This window comes from Choristoneura fumiferana, chromosome 3 (genome assembly GCF_025370935.1).
Source record: "Choristoneura fumiferana chromosome 3, NRCan_CFum_1, whole genome shotgun sequence".
Lineage (NCBI taxonomy): Eukaryota > Metazoa > Arthropoda > Insecta > Lepidoptera > Tortricidae > Choristoneura > Choristoneura fumiferana.
Window position 1 is genome coordinate 9,492,451 of NC_133474.1, and position 13,386 is coordinate 9,505,836.

General features: G+C 36.2%; 1 protein-coding gene across 1 annotated transcript in view; it reads right to left on the reverse strand.

The window, feature by feature from the left end:
• Window positions 1-13,386, reverse strand: part of mbl (splicing regulator muscleblind) — a 358,429-nt gene that overhangs the window by 339,527 nt on the left and 5,516 nt on the right. The window lies entirely within an intron of this gene.

Below are 13,386 nucleotides of genomic sequence, written 5' to 3' on the forward strand. Positions count from 1 at the left end.
AGATTATTGTAGTGCGAGTTTCTCTGAAGGATCGACTTCGAAACGAGGAGATCCGACACAGAACTAAAGTCATCGACATGCACACCGGATAAGCAAACTGAAGTGGCAGTGGGCCGGCCATATCAGCCGAAGATCCGATAACCGCTGGGACAAACGAGTTCTTGAGTGGAGACCGCGAATCGGCAAGCGTGGCGTAGGGCGCCCTCAGACTAGGTGGAGCGATGATCGTCACAGGTTAGCTGGTAAGAACTGGATGAGACTGGCCGAGGATCGTGCTCAGTGGCGTGCAACTGGAGAGGCCTATGTTCAGCAGTGGACCCGATGATGATGATGAAGAGCTCTATTGCTGATTTTATTTTTTAACTGTACCTATTGGCATTATCACCCAAACTACACATCCATGCCAAATTTCAAGTTGATCCGATCACTGGCAGTGGGTCAAATTAGGCTTGCAAGATTATTATATCCTCTCAAATATACTGTACCGGGTGTGGCCTGTAACACGGGCAAATAATTAAAAGATAGATCGTACTCGTCAAACTGAACAACATTAGTTCAGCGACTTTTAAAAATAATTAGTTTTTAAATTTTCATTACACTGTAAAATTTATTCGAAGAAGCAATGTAAAGCAAAATGTTTGATATTTGTAGCGTGACAGGCGAGGTCACTTGGGCTCTAGGATTGCGTACCTACATTGAATTTACGATTAAATTTGTTAGAAAAAAAAACTTAAGTTTTTATTTTAGTTAAGTGGGGCCATGATGATCCAATTACCGGTGACCTATAGAGCCTCTGTTTTTTAATACTATCCCCGGTTCTGGGTCACACACTGACTAACACAGCAAGTTAAATAAAAACTTGTAAAAAATTCCAAGATTTCATGTAGTAGATGGGTCTTTTTTATTAAGATGTCAATTGCTCAATTTTTGCATTCGAATCGATGTCGGATTCGTAATTTTTCATATTATGTACCTATCTAAATACTTACATTTTTTACCTCATTAAGACATTGAATATTAGTGTAATGATTAAAAAATGACACCGAAATTACACTCGCAACCGTAACAGATTCCGAATAACAAGCATGTGTGTCATGCGGATAAGGCTAACAGACTTTTACAAACTTTGACAGACAGAAAAATACAGACTTTGGTATGTGAGGTATCAAAAACGATTAATAGCTTTGAAAATACTTAGGTGCCTACCTCTTAAAACTTTTCCCTTCTAAATTTTAAGCTTTTAAACTTATATCAAACCTTTAAACGACGATAATGATATTAGAACATCTTACACAACGCTTTATAAATATATATTCTAACTTGATCAGCTTAGTATGGTAATATCCATTTTGCATAATCTACATTTCAAAGAATTCATATTCTGCAAGATATGGTTAGAACAGACATTATTTTATACAAAAGTACCTGCATTAGCTAAGTGTATTATGGTTTAAGATATTTATTTTCTCAAAAGATTACGAAATCCTATTGTTAATGTTTCTTTGGTTGTTTTTGCATCAACAGACACAGACGAAGGTCTCGCTACGCTATGTAATAAACATATTTTTAAAATTAACCAAATAATGTTTTTTTAAAACCTAAGTTCTTAACTAAAGTTAGGTTAGTTAGGTACAGCCAAAATCATTGACAGGTCGAATACCTAACGCAAATCAACAAGTACCTAACTGTTTAATAATAAATGATACGAGTACCTAAGTGTAATGAATCTTCAGCACCATAAGCTAGTATACCTAATCTTACTTTTCTGTTTAACGAAAATTCGAAAGATGAAATAGGTACCATACTTTTCCGTAAGAAAATGTAAAAATGCATGATTTTATCAAAAAACTTAATTAGGTACCTACCTTTTGAATAAAAGCCCATAAAAGATGTATTCAGTTGGATTCTTCCACAAAAGTCCTTCTTTGATAAAGATCCAAACTGTTTTTTGCATATCAATTAAAAGCCTGGCAGTCTCCATCCCGCAGACGTATCATAATGTCTCCTGTTGTGCCCTCACTCATTACATTCATTGCACGTATAAAATAAAATCTCCTCACAATCTTGACAGCTTTGTATGAGAAAATAACGTAAGTTATATGTAATGCGGGCCTGTGAGTGGCCTCGGGAAATTATTAAATACAAAAAGACACAAAGGCTACTTCTCGTACGTGATTTATACATTTCATGGTACATGTTTTTTAATGCTATAGAAACGGAAGACAATGTAATTCAGTTTATCACACCACACTTTTAGGTGTCTATAGAATGTTGAACAGTAAATTTGAGAAGAAATTAAGTTCAGTGGATAAAAAATACAACACAAAGAAACCTTTAACTTCATAACAATATTTACAAGCTACTATGTAAGTTAGTCAGAGCGGTGTCCGATTTGTAACATAATTATTTCAATGCGTATCTTACATTATACCTAGAGGTATTAAAAAGGAAATATAGATAATCGTAAAGAAATATAGTAAAAATAATCGAACACTTTTAAAATACATCAATTACTAACAATAATAAATAAAACGCAGTTACAAACAAAGCTAACAAACCAGATCTAAGTGTCCCTGATGTTAATGAAATTATGTCGCTTGATATGGTAAGGACAACGTATTATTTCGTTACCTTCGTTATCCACGCCTACTCATATTTTCGTTACAATGCCAATGTTAATAAAAAGAAATGGAAAAGTTGGCCGCGTACGCGTCAAATGAAAAAGTTATGGCGCGTGATGATACTGCAAAGACTGTGGAGCCATCTGCTAGGTGCTACACCAAACTAATTACAAACTCCCGAACTTTCTCAAACACTAAAATATTCTCCTGCAAACGTCACCTCGAGATACTCGGACGGAATAATAATCTCACCTTTGAGATTACGAGTACTGTACTTATTCTTATTAGTGGGGAGGGGGGAATTTGAAAACGCCAGACCCTTCACTTGATTCTTAGTTTTGAGGAGAATCTTTCTGTTTTTTTTAATGTAAAAGTTACCGATTCACTTTAAACTTAAAACAAGATTTTAAAATTCCTAAAAAAACACCGTCATTGGCTGTTTTTTTTATATTATACCTAATAACCAGAAATGAATGAACAGAGAATGTAGACTTAATAATAGTGTCCCATTGGCACCCACAGAACTCAATATAAACATTATTCTTAAACGTTAATCTCGCTGAAGGAATTCTTGGTAGCGAAGTATTAATAAAAACTTGGTACCAAAACTAAACTTCTACAGAGATCCTTGTTAACAGGTACTTTACGGATATTCATGATAGGTACGTACCAGTGTCCCTAAAACCAACGCCAAAACTAATAGAGATAATGGAGCACATCAAACGTAATATTACTTAAGCACACGATTATAAGTCAGGAACGGTCCAAATGGTTTCGATATTTACGAAAGATCTTATTCATAGCGTCGAGTGCGTTCACGACGGTGGCTAACTTAAAGGAAATATTGACTAAGCGACATTTTTATGAAAAATTTGAGACATAGCTCAAACGACAGAAAAAAAAATACTGATTCTGAATATGTATATAACTCACTATCTTAAAAAAATATCGCTTAGTCAATTTCTCCCTTCAACCATCCATATTGTAACCGTGAGTTGAGCCGTTTCATTGTGTATTTTTTATCTCCTCAAAAGTTGTCAGATTAATGGAATCTTTATGTTTTATTTTTCGCGATATTGCAACTACAATCAACCAAGTTTTTGTAAAAGAAGCGACGTAGTATTTTGGGTTTAAGGACCCTGTATCCACTTTTACACGAATGACTCGAGCAAAAAACAAAACAATATTCAAGGGAATCAAAAACACCCTTGTAGGTATACCACAAGATAAATAATTAGTTTAATAAAGAGAGTGGAGTAGTTTTTTTTTACTTTATTATATAATTTATTCTCATTTTTTTTTATTGTATAACTGTTTTTAATAAATTATTATTGTATTATATAGATTATAAATAATAATTTTAAAATTTTCTTTGACATTGTTTGGTTTCTTTTGATTATTTGTGGTTTGATTAATTTGTTATTCTATTTAATTTGACATATTTGTTTTATTTAGTCAGGATTTATCTTTAGTTTATTAGGTAATGTGTATAATATAACATTGTAAATTTTCTATTTAGTAAATGATTGTTTAATAAATAAATTCCAACACCATCAGAATTCATAGACATAAATAATAAGAAATGAACTCGCACCCCTAAAGTAATCCCCCCCCCCCTAAATTATTATATTGCTAAGTCTATAGTTTCTGAGCTATTAAATAAGTGCCTTATATGAAATTCATAGTAAACCGTTGAGTGCAGTGAGCAAGCTCGTCAACATTATATTGCTGGATCCGGGAGGATGAACATGCTATAAAATCGAACTGCCTTTTAATGTCCTTTTAAGTGATAATATTCACCAAGTCTTATTCTATTAGGGTTGACTCAAACGCCGTATTTATTGTACTGTATTAAATATTTTGTAAGTTATGAATTTAAACTCAAAGTTCTCGCCGTTATTACGCGATTGAGTAACAAACATCCTAAAATCTTCACAGACTTTCTCATTTATATCATTAATACGATTTATGTAGGTATGCAAGATACTTCAAGGAATAGGATTACCAATGTAAAAGAATCGGAACGAAATAAAAATCAGGATAGGTAACAGTCAAGGGCAAAAATATGTATGCACTTTAGTACCTTGTCTATTTTCGTCATATTTCAACTGCCATATATGAACTGTAACAGTGGTTAAAGTAACAAGGTACTAAAGTGTATACATATTTTTGCCCTTGACTGTACATACTTAGCTCTCGTCTACCCTTAAAAATCATTTTTTTTTGTAACCATTTTCTACAACAGCTGTTATAGGATTTAACAGTTTACTTGGCAAAACTGCAATAGATGATTAAATTTAAGAAGATAAAATTACCCCTTTATCCTCCAGACTCATGTAAATATATTTTGACTGGACGCTAATACCACCTAGCGATATTATAACCAAGAAAACCCGTAATTCCTAAGCACCCGTATTTTTAAATGGAAATTTATCGGTGTCCCATTGCCTAATTAATGCAAAAATGTTACGGAATGGCTAGAAATATTGAGGACGGAGGACTGAGAAGGCTCCTAATGGTCATGAGCCGGGGAGCATGACGCCGGGCGCCCTCGAGGGCCGTGACTCACGAGCGATCTCGTTACACGATAAGTAATCTGTGGCCGCTGTCTAAAAGAGCATATCTATTTTTACCGAAATGGTATCAGACTGTATTCATGTATTTCAAGGATCGCTGTATGTCTGGTGAATTTGAGTAAGAAACAGTTCAGAGGTGCGTCGAATTATACGTACCTACTAGGTTATTGCTCTCCCACATTAGGTGTTCTCTAACAATGGAAAATAAAAGGGGACAAAAAAAGAACTTACACAAATATAATTTTAGTAGAGATCACACGTAATACGAATACGAAGGTATTTGATATTCAACCCCTCAGTTCACTATAAAACCATTTCAATAAAAAATGCTATGTATAGATTTACAACCTTAAACGACATTAAAACGGCTGTTAACATTGGCCCTTGGATGCACGATTACGTCTCATATTTCATGGTTTTTTCGCGGAACTTTCACGAAATTTGTTCCGAACTAATGTTTTACGGGCTTTATGATTTGTGAAAGGTCATAGAAGCACTTGAGGCAAAATGAAATCCTGCCAGCCTCTGCTGGATTGGAGCGGTTATTGGCCACTCATTGGCTCAGCGAATTGACGCTAAAACGCAATATCCTGCCGCAGTGTTTAAAAACTTCTTCATATGGAACTTTGATGGCTTTTTGTTTTAATTTGTTTAGTTCAAACAACGTGTTTGCCGACGGTCTCTTCCGAGCGCTTGAACTGAACACGATTGTTCTTAAATAAATGGCAAGAAACAAACAGAGTTCTTGTTCAGCAACACATATTGCGAATAAATGTTCCGTTTTGACTTCGAGCAGCATGTTTCTGGCAGTATTTTATGTTTGTGGTATTCATATCGACGTACTTAGATCTGTATGCATTTTTTGTGCGTGCAATCTTAGCATCAATTGTGCAGTTTTTAAAAGTGAAATTTGCATTTGTATCAATCACATCTGTTCATGCAGCTTAGCTTAGGATAAGTAACGTTCTGAAACGCAGCACATGCTCACTGCAGCAGCCCTGTAAACTTATTAGTAAGTCTAATGTTTGTACGGCTATCCAAACAGTGGACCGTCATTAACAGGATCTAATTCATTTTACATTAATGGGTTAATACATCGGGCCGCTGAGAGTAACTGCCAATGTAGGTTGTTAAATGACGTCAATCATCTAGGGTTATTGCAGTTTGATAGGCATAGAGACGGAACACGTCGGCTCGTTGGCGCTTAAGTAGCTATGTTATTTATTACTTCTCTTCCTACGTCTGACTGCCCACACCGTTCTCGTGATAAAATTAGATTATTTTTAGTAGCGTCACCCTCCATCAGTGCGACTATCAAAAAGGCTTACAAAATCAAGACTTGTACCTAATAAACATCTTGTTTATGAAAAGATTCCAATATACGACCGCAACGATATTGCCTGTATTCATTTACGGAAAGAAATAAGAATATTAGATTTGGGCTCGGAGAGAAACATTGAAATGGAGCCACTCATTTACATATCAATCGAAAAGAGTACCTATATTATCGTTGCCTAACGCCAGAGTGAGGAGTGCGAGTGCGCTCGAGGAATGTCCTAAACATTATATTACATTCCTTGCACGTAAAATATAATATCCCTACCCACACTCAGATGTACGCGCTGCGAGCAAATATCTAAATGTAATTTCCATGCGTTGTCCCCGCAATGTTTTCCCAGAAAATATTAACATGGAAGGCAAGGGGCTGAATCTCTCCTAAGTAAGTTGCAAAAAATGTACGTGATTTTACTTCAAAGTCCCTTTTGTCTTTATGAAAGAAAGGCATAAAAGTACAGGCACGTGAATGGCACATACAGAAAAATTACGCCGCGTAATGATGATGTGCCCGCACTTTCCTTAAAAACAAAATATTTATATTTTTTCTTCGCGCCGGGGATGGTTGAGGAACTTTACTACTGCCTGTCTGGGGCCTGATTCACTTTTTCCTCGCCACAAACAAGAAAGTAGAATTCGTAATGCTCCGGCTGCTGTTATTTTCTGTAAGGGATGGCGTCATTGCTGTTGAATCCGAATTTATTATTTAAAAGTGAGGGTTTTTAAAAGGTGAACCGCCGCGAATTGAAAACTATTTGCAAACGAAAGGAAATATATTGACAGTTCACTGCACTGCGGTTACGGTCTTGTTAAACTAACTAAATAATCATTTTAAATGATTTATTGACCAACATTGTTTCACATCTTTTTAAAATAAATATCTTTAGTTTTTGAAATCATGACGGCCAAATGAAACGAAATTAAGTTCATATCTTTTTCTAACGGACATTAAACATACTCTCATTCTGAGAAGAGGGCTGTGCCCAGCAGTGGGACGTAAATAGGCTGGGATGATGATGATTAAACATACACACAACATTTTTTCGTTATAAAAATATTTTTTTAAATTGCATAATAATTATTTTTGGCTGACTTTACTTGCAATGTCGTCCAAAGAACATATCCGTACCAAATTACAAATCAATGGTATTAATCCCTAAAGAACTGCGTCCTGCGCAGGTGATTCTGGCTTTACCACTAGAATTTTAGTACCAGAGTATTATCATCGGAGTAACATTAGTATACTAAATTCAGCTCAATCGAATATCAGGAAGAGGTCGAAAGATGGTCAGAATTTTTTTAAACCACAATTTACATACAATGCATACATTAATCATATTAATTAACAAACAAATACACGAACAATACAAGATAAATAAAAGCATATTTTTACTATTATTATTACTTTTTACTGTTGATATTGTTTTAAACAACATCGCTATTTGAAAATGTTTTTTTTTATTATTTATTTATTTAAGGAGAACCAAAAACAGCTTAAAACACAAGGAATAGCAACACAGAGCCAATTACAAGATCCAACTTAAACGATCAGTAAACAAAATTACAGCATTACAAACCAATGCAATGTAAAGTTCAAATTACACACAAAAAATAAAAAAGACAAAAAACTCAAGAAAAGCATACGAAAAAAAAATTAACGCTAGGGATGATAGTGCTGCTGTAAGATATGTTTAGTTACCATCAGCGCCATCTATTGAGCGCTGCAAATATCATTATTTAATCCAGACATACTTTGCTGATGTGATCGAATAAATAGCTACTAAATAATGTTAAGTAAGTTCTTAATAAGTATGAAACCTAATAGAAGGATAGCCTCCATCAGTTACCGCAGGGGGTCGCTCCGGGAAGCCGGTCCCTTTAGAGCACAGGAAATAACTTAACACTGTTACACATATGCTACTCAATACACTCTTATCATTAAATCAAAGCTTCGTTAATGTCCAGCTGTGTCTGTTAGATGTTTATGCATTTTAGTTATTGAGGATGGTTTCAGAAATACTTGTTTTATTTCCATATAAAAATATACAAGACTAAAATATAGTACTTTTAACTCCCGACGCAAAAAGATTTGGGTGAAGGCCAAAAAGTTGCACACCGTAAAAGCTGCGTTAGTAGGTAGTTATAATTTCCATTAACTATTTCCGTTGTGACACGAAAATTAATCATACATTTGTATGGATACAATACAATACAATTACTCTTTATTGTACACCAGAAATAATAAGCGATACAGAAAACAGGTACACAGAGAAAATTACAAAGTAAGCAATAGATATGGATTTATACATGGATTTGAGTTTATTCCAAACAAATTAAATGGTATTTTCAATATAAAGCATCCAATAGCCTAAATGACATCGCCTGTCAGTAGCTGTCACGTAAGAAAATAACGGATTTCGCGAAACATTGTTTGTCCCATTAAACTTTAAACTATAATGAAAATCATTAATACAAGTTATTTTCAAAAGTTGTAGAACTAAATTAGCTCAAGATGAAGAGTGGAAGCTGTGTTTCAATATTTTGGTCCTGTTACAGGGCCCACCTTGTATTGGTGCAGTTGTGCTCGGTTTCGTAAAATAAATATTTGTGATTGGGTTATTAATTGTGATTATAGACATTGTAAATATTTTTGTGTGTAAATGATAACAAACTTTATACGCCTTAAAACTAGCTAGTGAAGTGGTGGGTGCGGACTATTGCGGCTTTACGGACTTTAGCGAGCGTCATAAATACATACATCGAAGTCGGCTTCATTGAGGTAGGTAGGTATGTTGTTCAAGAATTTTTCTCTAGACATAATGCTGCACAGAAGAACAAATAAGCCGCGGCCTTGGTGACAGTCATATTTGAAGTTTTAATTAACAAGACCTTGTGCAAGGTCCGCCCGGATTGCTACTACCATCTTGCTCGCTAATCCTGCCGTGAAGCAGCAGTGCTTGCACTGTTGTGTTTCAGCGTGGAGAGTAAGACAGCCGGTAAAATAACTGGCACTTGAGGTATCCCATCTTAGGCCTCTAGATTGGCAACGCATCTGCAATACCCCTGGTGTTGCAGATGTTTATGGGCGGTGGTGATCTTTTACCATCAGGAGACCAATAAAAAATAAATAAAAAGAACAAGATTATTAACATCTCATTTATTTGCTATGTATCAGTTAGTCCATTTTTCCATATGCGATAGAAAAAATCATGGAAAGAAAGGGCGCAAAATGGCATTCCTCTTGATGCACATAATCCCTCACAAAGGAACCACAATTCTCTCTCTTTTAACTCTTTTTTCCACCGAACGTACAGGTAAAAGCAATTTGCAACTTTTCAGTGCTAAGCGTGTTTTACACGCAGTGTAAGGGAGCTATTGTAATCCATTGGCTCGGCGGGGTCACCGTATGGCATCCCGCCACAACTGCAGTAAGCCCTGTTTAAGTTTACGAGCTCGCGTCTCCTGGCTTTACGACCGCGGCGACTGTTCTACGGAAATATAGTTTGCTGAGCTGAAAGTGAGAAGTAACCTGCGGTTGTTTGCTTCAGTTAGAATTAGTTAGAAAGATTGAGAGAGGTCGGGAATAATTGAACGAGCTAGTGTCATGGTGTGGTTTGCATGAATTCTATTATCTGCCTTATTATTAAATGGAAGTTTCAAACAGCAGCAGGTAACATGCTCCAAAATGGTCTGTTTCTCGGGCTTATGTCAATCAATCACAAGTTTTATTATTACATTAATTATGTTGTTATGGTTTCTAACACTGTTCTTAAAGTCAGTCAATAGTCAGTGACATTGATATTTATTCATAATATGAACAAGGAGATTCAGATTCAACAAAAAGAAGAATTGTATAACGTAAGCAACTTGTATCTAGCAAATACTTATCGATTTGATTGGTGTCCGTTCTATTCAAAGTACGTCCGTGTGTAGGGTTAGAGTTATAGGGACCGCTGACGCCGCACTAGGTTCTAACTCTTGTGATAAGAAAACATGTCTTCGCTGCTTTGCTTTAGGTTTACAACAAAATAAGACAAACATTTACGAAACTATGTTTACCTACCCGAAACCTAACAAACATTGTACCGAAATATAACTAAATTAATACTCAGGTAGGAAGTTTAAGTGCTTTTAATTACTTTTATTTGAAGTTCCCTTCTATAAATTGTAACTCTAGCTATAAATACCCCCTCCGACGAAATCTAAAATACGGGCTTCAATTATTAGAATCCTCCCAGAGTTTAATTGTCCAAAAATACTTTACAGAATAAAATTAATGACTAACTTGATTATCGAAACCGAGTTGGCGGGAAAAGTAAGCGTATTCTCCGGGGCTACGCGGCCCAGGGTTCGTTTAAAGAAGTAATTACTGGAACAGCAAGTTGGGGCGATCCTGCGGTGTCGTCGTTAGTATGCGCCGCGCGTCACGCTGGCAGAGGCGATAACGCAAATTCGTTTTACCGAACATCTCGCTAATAGAGTTTCACTAATTTATAAGGCCGTTAAGCCCCAGGCCGTTTAGACCGGACCTGCGTAAAACTGTCCGCGGCGGACGTAAAAAGGATTTGATGGTAGACCCTGTTACATATTTGATGGAACTCGATCTTTCGCCGCGCGGCTCCGAGGTGAACGCGTTTAATTATGAACAGTTTCTGTGGAATTATACAAATTCTTGCTAACCCTGCTGAAATAACAGATTGTTTTGCTACTTTGTTAATAAATTTAAACTGTTTGTGCGGAAATAGTTTCCATGGTAGTTAAATACCCGTGTACAACCTTTGAATTTAGGCGGGCGAATGCACCATGATACTAGTGCCGCGTGGGTACGCGCGTTATGATAGACGTTTTTAATTAAAATCCCGATGTACCTACTTAAATAAGCCACACGCCGGCACTGCACCTGGGAGCTCTAAATTACCGCGACCAACTCCATAATCTCAGACAAGATGTTAAAAAATGTTCCCACAACAAGCGTACCGCGCCATCCTTAGCAGAATACACTAGAAAAGAGGACTCTCCGCACTTCAATTTTATTAAACGTCTTCTTTGCAAATGTAAAGTCTTAAATAAATTGCTTATCTTTGCATCAAAAGTATATAATTATTAGATCGAAGTATTTTCCGAAAAAATTGAAGTTAGGTAATAAGGCCGGCACGGCAACAGACCAGTTTTTGGTAATTGCGGTTGGTTGGGTGGTGGTGATCATTTCTTATCAGAAGGCTCGCATTCTGGTTTGATTCCCTCTCGTGTAATAAAAAAAAAACTAAACGCTATCCCCATTTTTTACACCGTTGCAAAATATGAATGAAAGAAAATACATTTATTTAACGCCATAAAAACATGACGCTAAATAGGTCCCCGCTCAGCATGATGGCAAGCCGTGGCACTGATTTTCAGTGAAGACCTTATTTAAAAACGAACGCGTGATAGCATTCACGGCAACAACTCATGAAAAAAAAAAGTTAAAACAAAAAATAAATATACTTATTATTAAATTTTATGGTAATATAATTTCAAATATATTGCCATTTTAGTATGGCAAATCAAAAAGTCAAGTATTTAATGTGTAATATAGGTTACTCGGATTTACAAGGCTAGCATAGTGGGCACTGGGCTGCTGTAGGAACGGACGCCATCCGGCTGCAGCGGCTAGCGCTCTAACTCGGATTTATATCGTGCAGGAAGCGTCGTTAAAAGTGGGCCGGAAATCACATCAAGACGCCTTTGCGGCCGCGAGCGGAGCGCCCGCCGAGAAAATTTATACCCCTGTATACTTGTGCGGTTAAATATTAAGATTTTAAAGCAGCTTTATCCACTCAAATAGTTGATTCAGAATTCGAGTACAGTGAGTTTATTTAAAACAAAGGCGTAAAAGAAAAAATAAGCATAAGTTTTGTACAACTTCTACCGCATTAGGTATGCGTTCTGCAGGTTTCGTTAGGTTTTTCATTAGGATGCCTTGTTCCCTTACAATTGCGTATTGCTATTACAGGGCTGCAAGATGCCGCCCGACCTTAGCCTTCCAATACTTCAATTTACCTGTCCCCCATGTTTTTACTTCCCTTTAATACAGCGGCCGATCTAAATTCATATGACCGGGAACACATTTGTGCCCGGAATACTTTCACCTCCAAAACGCTATGAGTATGGCCGCCTCGGCTGGTTCGAGACACAATTGCGCATGTTTGCATTTTTATCTACTTGTTTTCGTGGGGTGAATATGAATGCAGTCTTTGTTTGGTCGTTGCATAGGTAAATATTAATATCTTGTTGGAGTCCCCGTAACAATATGAAGCAAGCGGAGCGTGGCTAAATTGCAATTCATTCATGTTGTTCCTTACAGCATCATCTTTCAATGCATTTTCTACTGATATTTGTTTTGTTTCTAGGTTAAATGTAAGGGTGATAATATCATCTAGGTAAATAAACTCTCTAAACATTTTCTGGTGTACAGATAACCTGATGGATTATAAATTATATATATTTTTTAAATGTTTTCCCAGAACTTGAGGTACAAGCTAGTACAAAGTGGCTGATGAATTAAACTGTAGCCGTTATTTCATATTTAGTTGAAATTTAATAAAAATCTTGTTCTGTACACTATACCTATACGTAGGTATGTATACGAGGAAACTTTTATACCGAAACCTGCATCACCATAAAAACTATTTCAGCCTGTAAATCGGTGCGCCTCATAAAATTCCGGTACGTCAGTAATTAACACCTAGCACTATACCCGTAATAAGGCAAGAGGATCGCACTCTATTATGAGCGGTCTGTCTCGTGCGTCAAAGCTAATGAAGTAATAGAGGGGTCGCTGCGTTAATACGGTAATTGTACCTACACAAGCTATG